The sequence below is a fragment of the Taudactylus pleione genome, unplaced genomic scaffold (assembly GCF_031769625.1).
Source record: "Taudactylus pleione unplaced genomic scaffold, aTauple2 ptg001045l, whole genome shotgun sequence".
Classification (NCBI taxonomy): domain Eukaryota; kingdom Metazoa; phylum Chordata; class Amphibia; order Anura; family Myobatrachidae; genus Taudactylus; species Taudactylus pleione.
Window position 1 is genome coordinate 660,532 of NW_028285446.1, and position 19,219 is coordinate 679,750.

Genomic DNA, 19,219 nt, shown 5'->3' on the forward strand with positions numbered 1-19,219 from the left:
GTCTCCTCCTGTACCTTGTTATATCCCCTGATATATGTGACAGTGTCTATCATGTCCCCCAGTGTCAGTACATGTCCTCGTGTCCTAGTACATCTCTTCCTATGGGGAATGTCTCCTCCTGTACCTTGTTATATCCCCTGATATATGTGACAGTGTCTATCATGTCCCCAGTGTCAGTACATGTCCTCGTGTCCTAGTACATCTCTTCCTATGGGGATTGTCTCCTCCTGTACCTTGTTATATCCCCTGATATATGTGACAGTGTCTATCATGTCCCCCCAGTGTCAGTACATGTCCTCGTGTCCTAGTACATCTCTTCCTATGAGGAATGTCTCCTCCTGTACCTTGTTATATCCCCTGATATATGTGACAGTGTCTATCATGTCCCCCAGTGTCAGTACATGTCCTCGTGTCCTAGTACATCTCTTCCTATGAGGAATGTCTCCTCCTGTACCTTGTTATATCCCCTGATATATGTGACAGTGTCTATCATGTCCTCCCAGTGTCAGTACATGTCCTCGTGTCCTAGTACATCTCTTCCTTTGGGGAATGTCTCCTCCTGTACCTTGTTATATCCCCTGATATATGTGACAGTGTCTATCATGTCCCCCCAGTGTCAGTACATGTCCTCGTGTCCTAGTACATCTCTTCCTTTGGGGAATGTCTCCTCCTGTACCTTGTTATATCCCCTGATATATGTGACAGTGTCTATCATGTCCCCCCAGTGTCAGTACATGTCCTCGTGTCCTAGTAAATCTCTTCCAATTGGGAATGTCTCCTCCTGTACCTTGTTATATCCCCTGATATATGTGACAGTGTCTATCATGTCCCCCCAGTGTCAGTACATGTCCTCGTGTCCTAGTACATCTCTTCCTTTGAGGAATGTCTCCTCCTGTACCTTGTTATATCCCCTGATATATGTGACAGTGTATATCATGTCCCCCCAGTGTCGTACATGTCCTCGTGTCCTAGTACATCTCTTCCTTTGAGGAATGTCTCCTCCTGTACCTTGTTATATCCCCTGATATATGTGACAGTGTATATCATGTCCCCCCAGTGTCAGTACATGTCCTCGTGTCCTAGTACATCTCTTCCTATGAGGAATGTCTTCTCCTGTACCTTGTTATATCCCCTGATATATGTGACAGTGTCTATCATGTCCCCCCAGTGTCAGTACATGTCCTCGTGTCCTAGTACATCTCTTCCTATGAGGAATGTCTCCTCCTGTACCTTGTTATATCCCCTGATATATGTGACAGTGTCTATCATGTCCCCCCAGTGTCAGTACATGTCCTCGTGTCCTAGTACATCTCTTCCTATGAGGAATGTCTCCTCCTGTACCTTGTTATATCCCCTGATATATGTGACAGTGTCTATCATGTCCCCCCAGTGTCAGTACATGTCCTCGTGTCCTAGTACATCTCTTCCTATGAGGAATGTCTCCTCCTGTACCTTGTTATATCCCCTGATATATGTGACAGTGTCTATCATGTCCCCCAGTGTCAGTACATGTCCTCGTGTCCTAGTACATCTCTTCCTATGAGGAATGTCTCCTCCTGTACCTTGTTATATCCCCTGATATATGTGACAGTGTCTATCATGTCCCCCCATGTCAGTACATGTCCTCGTGTCCTAGTACATCTCTTCCTATGAGGAATGTCTCCTCCTGTACCTTGTTATATCCCCTGATATATGTGACAGTGTGTATCATGTCCCCCAGTGTCAGTACATGTCCTCGTGTCCTAGTACATCTCTTCCTATGGGGAATGTCTCCTCCTGTACCTTGTTATATCCCCTGATATATGTGACAGTGTCTATCATGTCCCCCAGTGTCAGTACATGTCCTCGTGTCCTAGTACATCTCTTCCTATGAGGAATGTCTCCTCCTGTACCTTGTTATATCCCCTGATATATGTGACAGTGTCTATCATGTCCCCCCAGTGTCAGTACATGTCCTCGTGTCCTAGTACATCTCTTCCTATGAGGAATGTCTCCTCCTGTATCTTGTTATATCCCCTGATATATGCGAGAGTCTATCATGTCCCCCCAGTGTCAGTACATGTCCTCGTGTCCTAGTACATCTCTTCCTATGAGGAATGTCTCCTCCTGTACCTTGTTATATCCCCTGATATATGTGACAGTGTCTATCATGTCCCCCCAGTGTCAGTACATGTCCTCGTGTCCTAGTACATCTCTTCCTATGGGGAATGTCTCCTTCTGTACCTTGTTATATCCCCTGATATATGTGACAGTGTCTATCATGTCCCCCCAGTGTCAGTACATGTCCTCGTGTCCTAGTACATCTCTTCCTATGAGGAATGTCTTCTCCTGTACCTTGTTATATCCCCTGATATATGTGACAGTGTCTATCATGTCCCCCCAGTGTCAGTACATGTCCTCGTGTCCTAGTACATCTCTTCCTATGAGGAATGTCTCCTCCTGTACCTTGTTATATCCCCTGATATATGTGACAGTGTCTATCATGTCCCCCAGTGTCAGTACATGTCCTCGTGTCCTAGTACATCTCTTCCTATGAGGAATGTCTCCTCCTGTACCTTGTTATATCCCCTGATATATGTGATAGTGTATTTCATGTCCCCCCAGTGTCAGTACATGTCCTCGTGTCCTAGTACATCTCTTCCTATGAGGAATGTCTCCTCCTGTACCTTGTTATGTCCCCTGATATATGTGACAGTGTCTATCATGTCCCCCAGTGTCAGTACATGTCCTCGTGTCCTAGTACATCTCTTCCTATGAGGAATGTCTCCTCCTGTACCTTGTTATATCCCCTGATATATGTGACAGTGTCTATCATGTCCCCCAGTGTCAGTACATGTCCTCGTGTCCTAGTACATCTCTTCCTATGGGGAATGTCTCCTCCTGTACCTTGTTATATCCCCTGATATATGTGACAGTGTCTATCATGTCCCCCCAGTGTCAGTACATGTCCTCGTGTCCTAGTACATCTCTTCCTATGGGGATTGTCTCCTCCTGTACCTTGTTATATCCCCTGATATATGTGACAGTGTCTATCATGTCCCCCCAGTGTCAGTACATGTCCTCGTGTCCTAGTACATCTCTTCCTATGGGGAATGTCTCCTCCTGTACCTTGTTATATCCCCTGATATATGTGACAGTGTCTATCATGTCCCCCCAGTGTCAGTACATGTCCTCGTGTCCTAGTACATCTCTTCCTATGGGGAATGTCTCCTCCTGTACCTTGTTATATTCCCTGATATATGTGACAGTGTCTATCATGTCCCCAGTGTCAGTGTATGTCCTCGTGTCCTAGTACATCTCTTCCTATGGGGAATGTCTCCTCCTGTACCTTGTTATATCCCCTGATATATGTGACAGTGTCTATCATGTCCCCCCAGTGTCAGTACATGTCCTCGTGTCCTAGTACATCTCTTCCTATGGGGAATGTCTCCTCCTGTACCTTGTTATATCCCCTGATATATGTCAGTGTTTATCATGTCCCCCAGTGTCAGTACATGTCCTCGTGTCCTAGTACATCTCTTCCTATGAGGAATGTCTCCTCCTGTACCTTGTTATATCCCCTGATATATGTGACAGTGTCTATCATGTCCCCCCAGTGTCAGTACATGTCCTCGTGTCCTAGTACTTATCTTCCTATGAGGAATGTCTCCTCCTGTACCTTGTTATATCTCCTGATATATGTGACAGTGTCTATCATGTCCCCCAGTGTCAGTACATGTCCTCGTGTCCTAGTACATCTCTTCCTATGAGGAATGTCTCCTCCTGTACCTTGTTATATCCCCTGATATATGTGACAGTGTCTATCATGTCCCTCTTTCCCTTCTCTGCTCCAAACTATACATATAAGATCTTTTAGTCTTTCCTGGTACGTTTTGTGGTGTAGACCTTGCACCATTTTAGTTGCCCTTCTTTGTACAGTCTCTAATGTATTAATATCCTTCTGGAGATATGGCCTCCAGAACCGAGGCCCTGATTCAGAGCTGGACGCTCTGACAGAGCGCTTGCTCTGAATCAGGGCGTCTTTTTTTTTTTATGGAGCGGCCTCCTGGCCGCTTGCATTGCTGTGGGTTTCCCCCACAGCTAATGCGAGCGGCCATGACCCTTGTGGTAGGATCTCGTGGCCGCAAGTCCCAGAGAGCTTTCGGCTCAAACAGAGCCGAAAGGTCTCCCACCGACATCACTTGTGATGTCAGTGGGGCCGCCCCCAAATGGTACGCCTCTGTCTGGGCAGCCACCCCCCTGGCCCGCCCTCCAAAGGGGGCGTGCTGTCACACAACATCGACAGCACGCCCCCTTTGGTGCGAGACCCGGAGCGACAGATTGCCCGTCGCTATCTGGGTCTCGCGCATGCGCACGACGGAGCCGGCTTCATCGTGTGCATGCGCTCTGGGCCACCATTGACCCGGTTGCGAGCGCTCAGCGCTTGCGACCGGGTCTGAACAAGGCCCTAAACACAGTATTGGAGATGAGGACGTACCAATGACCTATTCCGTGGTATTATCACTTCTTTCTTTCTGCTACTGATTCCTCTCACAAACTGCTAAACTTCCTGCAATCAGTGAGTACGCAGGGTCTTAATTATGCATGCCCCTGTAAGGGCACTCAAACGCCCAGTCACGCCTGCATTTCTCTCACCACCCCTCTGTTACCACCACCAAACGGTCACTTACTGTCAATCACTGGGTGAAGACTCTGCGTGCTTTCTACGATCGCTTCCCGAGCGCAGCGGCCGGTTCATGCACATTCACAGCAATGCTTACGCATGCACAGAGTGCAAACATCGGCCGGGCGCGTGCGAACGCAGGAATGCGATCCGTGCTGCATAAGGCCCTGACTGCCAAATGCGATGTGAGATAAATGTATGAAAAAGTGGGGAGACCACTCTGGACCCCCCAAAATTGATCATTTTGTTAGCAGGACCGTATAGAAGACTTTTTGTCCTGGAGGTTTTAAATGATGTCAAATGGCTGATTTGTGCTTTAAAAAAAAATAAAAAAAATGCAATCAAATGATAAAGAGAGAATTTTTTTGTTTAATCTATGAAAAATGTAATAAAAAAGTAGGAATAAAGGCGATCTTGGGGTACTTTGGGGGCACTTTAAAAAAAAAAAGTAAACAAATATATAAAAATCAATAATTTTTCAATTTACAAAAATATTGTAATTAAATTTGGGTATCTAAATTAAAACAAAAAGTTGGTTTGGGGGTAATTTGAGGCCAATTTTTTTTACCCCCAAAAAAGACATGTAATTATTGGCCTAATTAAGCTAATTGGAATCTAATTAGTTATTAGGGGGGGAGTGTCCAAGGTATTCTGCATGGTGTCCCGACATTTTAACCTTAAAATAAAGATTTCCCCTTCCATCTCTCACCCTCAGGGAGGTGTGAATGAAGAGATGCGGATTCACTGTGACTGGTTCAGTGCGAGTTGCTAACTGGATTGCAAAATGAATTTGCAGAGAAAACAGCAACTCGCACCTAATTGGATTGACCCCATAGTGTACATGTCCATCATGTACTGTGCGCTAGGTACAACTACTTGGCGTTAATTTAACTCTTTCCTGACACTTTCTTCCCAGCGCCTGGTATGAGCAATGGTGACGCGGTGGAGACCATGGTTGTCCTATCAGGACACTGACCTGTATGCCCGGTGCTGTTAGTGACTGCTGTGTACGCTGTTAGAAGGTTTTGGCAGCGCTCTGTGTTTACTTCATATTTTATAAACTCCAATAAAGGAGATAGTGTAATGTTATTGGTTCCCTCTGCCAGCGCTATCTCAGTCCGTCATATTTCCAGCTTTATGGCGCCGAGCTTACACCTGGCATTTTATTGTGCTTCATTACCTTAACTCTTGTTTTTTGCACCGTCACCTTTTTACTGCTTTGTATTACATTACACTTTTCTTGTATCTTTAATGGGCAAATCTTTTGGAGCCTTGAAATGTGGGTGCTAGAACGTATTCCCATAAAAGCCGTATGTACCAAAGTCTCCGTTTGACTCATACATACATGTACAAATAAAGAGAAACCAGATGCACCATACAACCATTAATAATTATGCATAATATGGGAGGTTTTTGGCATAAATTTGGCCAAAGTTATGAGCTTACCCACCGTCGTCAAGGTAACCTCATCGGGTAAGTCCCTAACACCATGGGGGTTCATGTCTGGGGCTCGGGGCACCCCCAAACCACCCCAGGGCACCACACAAAATAAAATAAAAAAATAACAGTGACGTGTTAGGTGGGTGAAAGTGGCTGCTTAGGGTTAGGTGGGTGAAAGTGGCTGCTTAGTGTTAGGTGGGTGAAAGTGGCTGCTTAGTGTTAGGTGGGTGAAAGTGGGCGCTTAGTGTTAGGTGGGTGAGAGTGGCTGCTTAGTGTTAGGTGGGTGAAAGTGGCTGCTTAGTGTTAGGTGGGTGAAAGTGGGCGCTTAGTGTTAGGTGGGTGAAAGTGGCTGCTTAGTGTTAGGTGGGTGAGAGTGGCTGCTTAGTGTTAGGTGGGTGAAAGTGGCTGCTTAGTGTTAGGTGGGTGAAAGTGGGCGCTTAGTGTTAGGTGGGTGAAAGTGGCCGCTTAGTGTTAGGTGGGTGAAAGTGGGCGCTTAGTGTTAGGTGGGTGAAAGTGGGCGCTTAGTGTTAGGTGGGTGAAAGTGGCTGCTTAGTGTTGACAGTGTTAGAAAAAATGACAAATGTGTGAAAATGTAACAGAAACAAAAAACAAACAGTGATATAAAGTGTGAAGTGGTGATGCCCCAAAGAGGTCCAGCCAGAGCAGTTCAAGGGGCCCCACACCACAAAATTCACCCCACAACTGACTAGCAAAATAGTACTAAATAAATGTAGGGCTTAAGGCCCCCATACAATCGATTGTGTATAAAAATCTTTCCCTATTGCAATAGGTTGTGGCAATTGTGCAATCAATTGTATATAAAAAAACTTTCACTTTTTCAATCGATTGCAAATTGCACGATTGCTGCAATCAATCTCTGATGTATGGGGACCTTTAGCTGTAGCTCTGTGCAGTCAGTAAATGATGGGTCCCTAATTAAAAACATCAGAGGCAGGTGGGCGGGGTGCTAGTACAGATTGAAGGAGTCTCGGCCTTCATGTGTGTATATATTTACACACATAATATATTAAATATTTTGCGGAATATTTTGCATATTATGCATAATTATTAATGGTTGTATGGTGCATCTGATTTCTCTTTTATTGTATGTTGTAATAGTAAGGGCCGTATTCAATTTGAAGCGTTAAGTCCGGATCCGCGTTGTTACTGCCGATGACGTCATTATCGCCTGTTTTGGTTTTACTCCGTATTCAATTTCAAAGACTTTCCGCCTAGGCGGAAGTCAATGCAGTGTAATAGGCGGCAAAGTATCGCCTATGAATGGCAGGCGGAAAAAAGTGCAGAATTGGGGTTTTGGGGTGCAACTTTTCGGGAACCCCCGTGCAGCCTTCAGACAGTCCCCTAAAGGTAATCAAAAAAAAAAATTAAGGACACCCCAAAAATTTACTTTGAAAAAGGGGGCGTAAAAAAAATGTTGGGGTACAAAGTTAAAAACTAGCGAACTTTAATCTGGGGGGGGGTCCCCAAGTATTCCCCATGTGTTTTTTTGATTGCAGGTGCTTGCGGAAGGTGGGTTTTTCACAATTTTTTCAACTTGGATAAGTCATTTTCTGGAAAAAATACTCCTAAATACTATTCTGCATCATGTATAGCAAAACGCTATTTAGCAGCTATTGAGCCCGTTTAAAATCACCAAATACCTTCAGCAAGCCAAATCGGGGGGTACCATAGTGAACCCCCATGTCAGAGCATCATTTGGGGGGGTGACAGGCTGATTTCCCCAAAAATGACAGTACTTTTCTCTTGTTACAGTATCGCCGGGTGCCGTTTACGTGTACTTTGAAATTGAATATGGGGTAAAGCGTGCACGCGCGTGATACTTTAACGCCTATAAAACAGGTGAAGTCGGCGTTAAGTCCGGGCTACGTTAACTTAACCCGGCTCGGCTCAAATTGAATACGGGCCTATGGCTGGGTACACAAGTAAACTGTCCAACCATCCAACTAGCTGATTGGTTGGAATGAGAATCTGGTAACGTATGGGAGTAACTGATGATCAGCAATTTGCTCCTAAATGCCAGAAAACAGATGAAAATGGCGTCAGACAAGTTTGTTAAATGTTTGATCTAAACCAGTGATTCCCAACCTTGGTCCTCAAGGCACACCAACAGTCCTGGTTTTAGTGATACCCATGCTTCAGCACAGATGGTTAAATCAAAGTAACTGAGGTACTAATTAAGTCACCTGTACTCAAGTATGGCTATCCTTAAAACCTGGACTGTTAGTGTGGCTTGAGGACCGTGGTTGGGAACCCCTGATCTAAACTATTTGTTCAAACAACAGTTTTTGTCCTTTTTCCGGCGTTTGGGAGCAAATTGCTGATCATCAGTTACTCCCATACGTTACCAGATTCTCATTCCAACCAATCACCTAGTTGGCTGGTTGGACAGAGAATCTGTTACATGTGTACCCAGCTTTAGTCTCAGCTAGGTAGCACATCCCATTATAAAGAGCTGCAGTAGGGTGTGCAGCCCAGCCCCCTCTCCGCAAAGTATTTCATATGTTATGTGTGTGTGTGTGTTCTCTCTCTCTCCTCCCCCCCCCGCCCACCTGCCTCTGATGCTTTTAATTGGGGACCCATCATTTACTGACTGCACAGAGCTACAGGTAAGACCTACATTTATTTAGTACTATTTTGCTAGTCAGTTGTGGGGTGAATTTTGGGGTGTGGGGCCCCTTGAACTGCTCTGGCTGGACCTCTTTGGGGCATCACCACTTCACACTTTATAGCACTGTTTGTTTCTTGTTTGTTACATTTTCACACATTTATTTGTCATTTTTCAACACTAAGTGCCCACTTTCACCCACCTAACACTAAGCGGCCACTCTCACTCACCTAACTCTAAGCAGCCACTCTCACCCACCTAACACTAGGCGGCCACTTTCACCCATCTAACACTAAGCAGCCACTTTCACCTACCTAACACTAAGCAGCCACTCTCACCCACCTAACACTAGGCGGCCACTCTCACCCACCTAACACTAAGCGGCCACTCTCACCCACCTAACACTAAGCGGCCACTCTCACCCCCCTAACCCTAAGCGGCCACTCTCACCCCCCTAACACTAGGCGGCCACTCTCACCCCCCTAACACTAGGCGGCCACTCTCACCCACCTAACACTAGGCGGCCACTCTCACCCCCCTAACCCTAGGCGGCCACTCTCACCCCCCTAACCCTAGGCGGCCACTCTCACCCCCCTAACCCTAGGCGGCCACTCTCACCCCCCTAACCCTAGGCGGCCACTCTCACCCCCCTAGCCCTAGGCGGCCACTCTCACCCCCCTAGCCCTAGGCGGCCACTCTCACCCCCTAACACTAAGCGGCCACTCTCACCCACCTAACACATCACTGCTATTTTTTTATTTTATCTTGTGTGGTGCCCTGGGGTGGTTTGGCTGGAGTGGTTTGGGGGTGCCCCATGCCCCAGACATGTACCCCCATAGTGTTAAGGACTTACCCGAAGAGGTTACCTTGACGACGGTGGGTAAGCTCATAACTTTGCCCAAATTTATGCCAAAAACCTCCCATATTATGCATAATTATTAGTGGTTGTATGGTGCATCTGGTTTCTATCTTTTTATATGTTATTGTAATACTAAAGCTGCATACACACACAATTATATCGTTTAATGATCGTTTGAAAAAATCGTTCACTTTCTGAGTCAAACTATGAACGATTATCGTTCATGTGCGGTCACGTTTGTAGTTCAGTCAGACTTGTCAACTGAACGATTTTTAGTAAGGGAATATGCAAAAATCGTTTGTAGTTCAAAAAAATCGTTCATTACACTTAAAAAATCTGACAAAATTGTTGGTAACAATCGTGTGTATGCAGCTTTATGGAGCATACACACGGTCAGATTTTTCATTTGAACGATTTTTTTTTTTTTAAACAATTTGAACGATTTTGTTAACGATTTACTCAACTATTTGAACGATATCTGAAGTAAAAGAACGAAATCTGACTGCAAACATGTCAGATATCGTTCTCTAACAAACGTGAACGCGCATCGTTCATCGTCCATGCTTGTACACATGAACGATTTTTTCATCAGATTTGAACGATTTTTAAAATTGTTATCGTTCAAATCTGATGAAAAATCTGACCGTGTGTACGCACCATTAGTCTCAGCTAGGTAGCACATTCCATTAGAAAGAGCCAGGGTGTGCAGTCCAGGCCCCCTTTCCCCAAAATATTTAATGACTCATAAATGTGACAGTCCTGCAATTATTATTTACATGGGATTTTGTACATTTCACTGTGGCTGCGTCTTCAACCGCTTCCAGAACGCCAACTCCTACGGTCTAACCGGCTGCTTTTACATGAATAACACCAATACTGCATAGCTTTGTTTTTACACCGTGATTTAGGGGCAGATTTATAAATAAAAACTACCGTTTTCAGGGGCTACCTGCAAATATTAAGGATGCCCAATATCTGCCGCGGTCCCTCCATCTGTGACCGAAGAGCAGCCCCCCTATGACTGTACCGAGCTATGATATGTGACGCATTCTGGAGCTTGGCCCCGGCAGCTAATGCCATCTGCAAATGGCGTTAGCCCATCCTTGCCTACTCTCCTGGGACTGCCAGGAGACTCCTGAAAATCAGGTGCTGCTCCCAGCCCTCCGCAAGAGTAGGCAAGTCCCCCCAGAATGGCACGCGAATATGGGCCGCCAGGGTGCGATGGCGTGATTTGGACTGAATCAAGTCATCGTATTCGCACCTCTCCCTTTTATAATGCTGGTAATATCAGCATTATGGGGCGGGGGCACGATGACGCGATCCAGCAACACCCACTTCACCCCCCCCCCCACCGCCTCCTCCTGCACCGACCTGTCAGCCATCTCCTGGAGGGGGCTGCCAGAATGTCCGTAACTATGCGTTACCCTATAGTTACCATGGGCTACTATATCAAACGTTTTACGGATCCCTCCCCGTCTGCCCCCAATGACCCCTTTGTCAGCCGACAGCTGGGCAATCACATTGTCTGCTGGAGCCCCAAATCAGCATAAACGATCAGTCTGCTTCCTGCTCCTCCCCGGGGCGGGCGTTTATCAGAGCCCGTCTCCTGCCAATGGTATAAACGATCAGTCTGCTGTCAGCTCCTTCCCGGGGCAGGCGTTTATCAGAGCCTGTCTCCTGCCAATGGCATAAACGATCAGTCTGCTGTAAGCTCCTTCCCGGGGCAGGCGTTTATCAGAGCCCGTCTCCTGCCAATGGTATAAACGATCAGTCTGCTGTCAGCTCCTCCCCGGGGCGGGCGTTTATCAGAGCCCGTCTCCTGCCAATGGCATAAACGATCAGTCTGCTTCCTGCTCCTCCCTGGGGCAGGCGTTTATCAGAGCCCGTCTCCTGCCAATGGTATTATAAACGATCAGTCTGCTTCCTGCTCCTCCCTGGGGCAGGCGTTTATCAGAGCCCGTCTCCTGCCAATGGTATAAGGCTAAATAGTCATTTTCACTACATGAATTTACATGAAAAATACATGATCACATCTGTATTAATAATGTGGATTGTGATAAATAGGCCTTAGAGTTGCTACACTCACCACTCCCATGCCACAGAACAGGGTTTACTGTACTCCCAAATGCCAGCGCCATGCAAGTGCACACTGAGTAGGGATCAGTGATCCCTATGCTCAGCCAGAGTCTCAGTATGCTGGGGTATAGTGAGGTAAAATCAACACACATCAGGCACAAAACAGGGGCACGACTTGTATCTATAGTAACTGCTGTATGTGACCGTGTGGGGTCCTGTGATGTCTCCACTACCTGCTGGCCACTGACTCTGGACCACCAGGGACCCCCACAGGCAGTGATGGGCAGGGACCCACAGGTGCAGCTGGAAGTTAGCTCCTCTGGGCAGCATCTAGCACAACATTCATGTACAGACTGATAGCAAGGCACTGCCATGGCGGGGCCAGGCCAGGGGTCAGGCTGGCCAGCACGGGCACAAGGTCATAGACAGACTGTAGATAACAAGAAAGACCACCAGACAATGGGCACAGGGAGGATACGGCCTGATCCGCCCAGCCATACCACAGGATCTAGTATACGATGTGTCAGCCCTGCGATTCCTGGTTATACTGGTGGCTGCAGGTCTGTACTAATGTTATCTGATAGTCGGACTTTATTGCTCTATGAAACCTTATTGTGCAGGAGGTGTCCCAGTAAAAGTTATATAACGTGTGGGATCCCTGGGCGGGACTCTTTGTGTATCGCACTGTCACTGTTTCCGCGTAACCTGGGCTCGGCTGGTGGCGTGTTATGGCCTAATTGCCTGCTCTGTCATTGTGCTATCTGCTGTGTCATACTATTCTCACTGCGCTATTTACTGACTCCCCACCCTGCCAACCCCATGCAGCGGCTGACCGTAATAGGGCCACAGCCAGGGGCCCCAGTGTGAGAGGTGGCCCAGCGCACCCTCTCCATTCACATATGGTCACCACTCAGGATCCGCGGTACTCCTACCAGCGCACTGCAAGCAATGACTTGCCCTGCGTTATGGAGCACTGGGCTGGATGCAGTCCTGCTCGCTAGATGCGTTTGCAAATTCGGCAAGGCAGGCAATCGCACAGCATTAGCACGCCCACTATGTCTTAGCGTGCGATCGCATTGTATATGCAGACGTGCACCAGCCTGTCTTAAGACACCCACTTGGGCACGTCATCTACCGGAATGCAACCATCGGTAACATCGAGTACCATCGGATGCGATTGCAGCACCTGTGCTTGACCATACCCTACCGCAAGCACTGCGAACTTTTCAGTGTAAATTTCAGCGAAGTGACGCGTACTATGACGCTGCATCTTAATTTTGTATGCCTCTGAAATAGCGTAGAGACGCTCAGGCATGCTTGCACTCGCACCTCCACTCCCCCCGTTTCTAGCAACCAGCCCGTCACCACCCACAAATGGCTTGTCCTGTAACTCACTCTAGCGAGCCGGCTATGCGCAGCGAGCGAATGCTTCCCAAACGCATGGACTAGTTTGTGCATGCGCACTGCGACTTCTACGCATGTGCAGTTTGCAAACATCAGCAGGCTGCGTGCGAATGCAGCTTAGCGAGCGGGTCTGAATCGGGCCCTCTGTGTGATGGTGCTAACTCCGGCTGTATGCTGGGGCCATTCCTCTCTATGTATGGACAATCACTTCTCGTCCTGTGTGATGGTGCTATCTCCGGCTGTATGCTGGGGCCATTCCTCTCTATGTATGGACAATCACTTCTCGTCCTGTGTGATGGTGCTATCTCCGGCTGTATGCTGGGGCCATTCCTCTCTATGTATGGACAATCACTTCTCGTCCTGTGTGATGGTGCTATCTCCGGCTGTATGCTGGGGCCACTCCTCTCTATGTATGGACAACCGCTTCTCGTCCTGTGTGATGGCGCTATCTCCGGCTGTATGCTGGGGCCACTCCTCTCTATGTATGGACAACCGCTTCTCGTCCTGTGTGATGGTGCTATCTCTGGCTGTATGCTGGGGCCATTCCTCTCTATGTATGGACAACCGCTTCTCGTCCTGTGTGATGGTGCTATCTCCGGCTGTATGCTGGGGCCAATCCTCTCTATGTATGGACAACCGCTTCTCGTCCTGTGTGATGGTGCTATCTCCGGCTGTATGCTGGGGCCATTCCTCTCTATGTATGGACAACCGCTTCTCGTCCTGTGTGATGGTGCTATCTCCGGCTGTATGCTGGGGCCACTCCTCTCTATGTATGGACAACCGCTTCTCGTCCTGTGTGATGGTCCTATCTCCGGCTGTATGCTGGGGCCATTCCTCTCTATGTATGGACAATCGCTTCTCGTCCTGTGTGATGGTGCTATCTCCGGCTGTATGCTGGGGCCATTCCTCTCTATGTATGGACAATCTCTTCTCGTCCTGTGTGATGGTGCTATCTCTGGCTGTATGCTGGGGCCACTCCTCTCTATGTATGGACAACCGCTTCTCGTCCTGTGTGATGGTGCTATCTCCGGCTGTATGCTGGGGCCACTCCTCTCTATGTATGGACAACCGCTTCTCGTCCTGTGTGATGGTCCTATCTCCGGCTGTATGCTGGGGCCATTCCTCTCTATGTATGGACAATCGCTTCTCGTCCTGTGTGATGGTGCTATCTCCGGCTGTATGCTGGGGCCATTCCTCTCTATGTATGGACAACCGCTTCTCGTCCTGTGTGATGGTCCTATCTCCGGCTGTATGCTGGGGCCATTCCTCTCTATGTATGGACAACCGCTTCTCGTCCTGTGTGATGGTGCTATCTCCGGCTGTATGCTGGGGCCACTCCTCTCTATGTATGGACAATCACTTCTCGTCCTGTGTGATGGTCCTATCTCCGGCTGTATGCTGGGGCCACTCCTCTCTATGTATGGACAATCACTTCTCGTCCTACAGTATGTGAAGCCATTTCTACTATTAATCCTGACTCTCTTCCTGTAAATCTGCAGCTCTCTAGCAGTGATATAATAGTGTACAGTGTGTCAGCACTTTGCTGAGTGTTTGTGTATTGTACTTATTTTAGACTGAAATCTTACAGCATTTACTATTGTGCTTTTATGGCCTGTTTTATACGCTGTCACATTGGCTTCTGCAGAGTCATCTTTATGGCTTTACCTTGACCGAGCCGCTTATCTTTACATTTCATCTTGGAAAACATTCTGCTCGGTCACGCTTCTCTCCTGTCTGTTATTATGCATCAGCATAAAGCTCACACATTACTCCACCCCGGAGGCTGCATGTGTCACAGGGCTCATCAATGCCCTCTGCCTGTGGTGCTGCTCGCTGGTGCCTGTGGTGCTGCTCGCTGGTGCCTGTGGTGCTGCTCGCTGGTGCCTGTGGTGCTGCTCGCTGGTGCTGGCAGCATTTGGTGGCGGAAGTTTGAAAGGGGGCACAGTGTTTAGCAGCAAAAAGAGAGCACAGTGCCGAGCCAACCCTAATTATTTGGGTAAGCCAATATAGATTTTGGGGGCCCATGGTGGAATATATTATGGTATAGCTTATATGCCCTCAGTCTTCTCCATATGCCCCATATATACCCTCAGACTTCTCCACAAGTGATTTGTCATCAGATCCCTCCCCATGCCCCTTATGTGCCATCAGATCCCTCCCCATGCCCCTTATGTGCCATCAGATCCCTCCCCATGCCCCTTATGTGCCATCAGATCCCTCCCCATGCCCCTTATGTGCCATCAGATCCCTCCCCATGCCCCTTATGTGCCATCAGATCCCTCCCCATGCCCCTTATGTGCCATCAGATCCCTCCCCATGCCCCTTATGTGCCATCAGATCCCTCCCCATGCCCCTTATGTGCCATCAGATCCCTCCCCATGCCCCTTATGTGCCATCAGATCCCTCCCCATGCCCCTTATGTGCCATCCGTCATCTCCACATGCCCCTTATGTCACGATCCTGGCTAGTTTTTCACCTTTTTCCCTTGAGACTTACCCCTGCCAACTGTCCCGTGGATCTGTATGTGTAATTCCCCTGGGAGGTCTGTCCTGATCGTGCTGGCTGCAGCACTTCTGTGTATACATTTGCACTGTGCTCTCCTTTCCACAGTGATTATACACCTGGGTCCTTTCCTGTCTGTGAACACTGATAGTGATTGGAATTGTAGGTGTAGTTCTGACTCTCAGTACTGCAGATATGTTTGCTCCCTCTGCATGTTGTGCCCTCCACCACTCACATTGCTACTGCCAGACCACCTGACTGTATCCACCAATTCCTGCCAGACCCAGGCTATATACATCCTCCTCTGACAACATTCAGGGCCTGAACATTTCGTTACTTTCCGTGGTGTACAAGTTATTCCAGTAATCCTACTGGCAGCAATACCTGGCGTATCCAGAAATCCTGCTGGTTCCCAGACCAGTTCATCTAGTAATCCTGCTAATAGCTATACCTGGTGCATCTGGAAATCCTACTGGTTCACAGTCCAATTCAGCAAGACTACTTACTGGTACACCGTCCAGCTCAGCAAGCCTTCCTGCTGCTCCCAGTCCGGTTCCGTTTTCTACTGGTTCCACTCCAATGTTACAAGTTTCCTGTTCCTGTCATTTATCATCAAAGGCAGTACTCGCCACCATACAATTCATATGTAAATAGAGCTATTTACATCATCCATAGTTCCAGTCAAGCCCGGTCTCCACTGAATCCAGTTCAACACATGAGTCAGGTAACTTATGTAATCAGTCATCTCCACATGCCCCTTATACTGTATGTCATCAGTGATCTCCACATGCCCCTTATATGCCATCAGACCCCTCCACATGCCCCTTATACTGTATGTCATCAGTGATCTCCACATGCCCCTTATATGCCATCAGACCCCTCCACAAGCCCCTTATATGGCCTCAGACCGCTCCACATGCCCCTTATATGCCATCAGACCCCTCCACATGCCCCTTATATGCCATCAGACCCCTCCACATGCCCCTTATATGGCCTCAGACTGCTCCACATGCCCCTTATATGCCATCAGACCCCTCCACATGCCCCTTATATGCCATCAGACCCCTCCACATGCCCCTTATACTGTGTCATCAGTGATCTCCACATGCCCCTTATATGCCATCAGACCCCTCCACATGCCCCTTATACTGTATGTCATCAGTGATCTCCACATTCCCCTTATATGCCATCAGACCCCTCCACATGCCCCTTATACTGTATGTCATCAGTGATCTCCACATGCCCCTTATGTGCCATCAGACCCCTGCCCATGCCCCTTATGTGCCATCAGGCCCATGCCCCTTATGTGCCATCAGACCCCTCCCCATGCCCCTTATGTGCCATCAGACCCCTCCCCATGCCCCTTATGTGCCATCAGACCCCTCCCCATGCCCCTTATGTGCCATCAGACCCCTCCCCATGCCCCTTATGTGCCATCAGACCCCTCCCCATACCTTTTTATATGCAGACCCCGTCCCTTATGTCATCAGCCAAAATGGGGTTCCACTGATTAGCAAAATTGGCACGCACTCCGTATTTACTAAAGAGCAGAGCTGCTGTGCTGATTGGCTACAGTAGTGCCTATCCCTAACCTCCCCCCACCTGCAGCCTAACCATAACTTCCCCCCCAACAGCTGCCTAACCATAACTTCACCAACCAGCCTAAACCTTTTCTCCATATAAATCCAAAGAAATATAACTTCTTCCAATATCCAAATAATCCCCTATTTGCGCCACCCCCACCCCTCTCAGGCCCTTATACTTTGAGCGCCAGCAGTTGGTGGCTCTTCTCTTCTCTGGATACTGTATGTGATAACACTACATTAATCATTCATGGTATAACCATACAGTATTTCTGAGTCTTCCAAATTCGCCTCCGAGAGATGCGGTGGTGACGCAGGAAATAAGGAAATGGACCGTCCTCTTCACACAACTCGCATCATCAAGTAGACAGGGAAATCGCAGGGAGGTTAGGGTTGGGCACCCCCCCGGGGGGGGAGGTTAGGGTTGGGCACCCCCCCGGGGGGGGAGGTTAGGGTTGGGCACCCCCCCGGGGGGGGAGGTTAGGGTTGGGCACCCCCCCAGGGGGGGAGGTTAGGGTTGGGCACCCCCCCAGGGGGGGAGGTTAGGGTTGGGCACCCCCCCGGGGGGGAGGTTAGGGTTGGGCACCCCCCCGGGGGGGGAGGTTAGGGTTGGGCACCCCCCGGGGGGGGAGGTTAGGGTTAGGCTAGTAAATACTTATCTTTGGAGCTATCAGGATCTTCACTGGTGCCGGTCTTCTGGCGTCGGGTTTTGAACCGCCGGACATACAGTCAGGTGCATAAATATTGGGACATTGACAGAATTTTCATATTTTGGCCTCTATTCACCACCACAATGGCTTTGAAATGAAACAAACAAGATGTGATTTAACTGCAGACTCTCAGATTTAATTTGAGGGTAATTACATCCAAATCAGGTGAACGGTGTAGGAATTACAACGGTTTCTATATGTGCCTCCCACTTTTTAAGGGGCCAAAAGTAATGGGACTGTCAACTCAAAAGCTATTTCATGGACAGGTGTGGGCTATTCCCTCGTTATTTCATTATCAATTAAGCAGGTAAAAGGTCTGGAGTTGATTCTAGGTGTGACATTTGCATTTGGAATCAGTTGCTGTCGACTCTCAATATGAGATCCAAAGAGCTGTCACTATCGGTGAAGCAAGCCATCATTAGGCTGAAAAATCAAAACAAACCCATCAGAGAGATCGCAAAAACATTAGGTGTGGCCAAATCAACTGTTTGGAACATTCTTAAAAAGAAAGAACGCACCGGAGAGCTCAGCAACACCAAAACACCCGGAAGACCACGGAAAACAACTGTGGTGGATGACAGAAGAATTATTTCCCTGGTGAAGAAAAACCCCTTCACAACAGTTGGCCAAATCAAGACCACTCTCCAGGGGGAAGGTGTATATGTGTCAAAGTCAACAATCAAGAGAAGACTTCACAAGAGTGAATATAGAGTGTTCACCACAAGATGTAAACCATTGGTGAGTTTCAAAAACAGGAAGACCAGATTAGAGTTTGCCAAGCAACATCTAAAAAAGCCATTACAGTTCTGGAACAACATCCTATGGACAGATGAGACAAAGATCAACTTGTACCAGAGTGATGGGAAGAGAAGAATATGGAGAAGGAAAGGAACTGCTCATGATCCAAAACATACCACCTCATCAGTGAAGCATGGTGGTGGTAGTGTCATGGCGTGGGCATGTATGGCTGCCAATGGAACTGGTTCCCTTGTATTTATTGATGATGTGACTGCTGACAAAAGCAGCAGAATGAATTCTGAAGTGTTTTGGGCAATATTATATGCTCATATTCAGTCAAATGCTTCAGAACTCATTGGACAGCGCTTCACAGTGCAGATGGACAATGACCCGAAGCATACTGCAAAAGCAACCAAAGAGTTTTTAAGGCTAAAAAGTGGAATGTTATGCAATGGCCAAGTCAATCCTCTGACCTGAATCCGATTGAGCATGCATTTCACTTGATGAAGACAAAACTGAAGGGTAAATGCCCCAAGAACAAGCAGGAACTGAAGACATTTGCAGTAGAGGCCTGGCAGAGCATCACCAGGGATGAAACCCAGCGTCTGGTGATGTCTA

General features: G+C 48.0%; 1 long non-coding RNA gene across 1 annotated transcript in view; it reads left to right on the forward strand.

Annotated features, from left to right (window-relative positions):
• Positions 1 to 8,613: 8,613 nt before the first annotated feature.
• Positions 8,614 to 19,219, forward strand: part of LOC148453986 (uncharacterized) — a 53,526-nt gene continuing 42,920 nt past the window's right edge. Inside the window, exon 1 of the long non-coding RNA XR_015874854.1 lies at positions 8,614 to 8,730. This is a non-coding gene — a long non-coding RNA (uncharacterized LOC148453986). The remainder of the gene's footprint in view (positions 8,731 to 19,219) is intronic.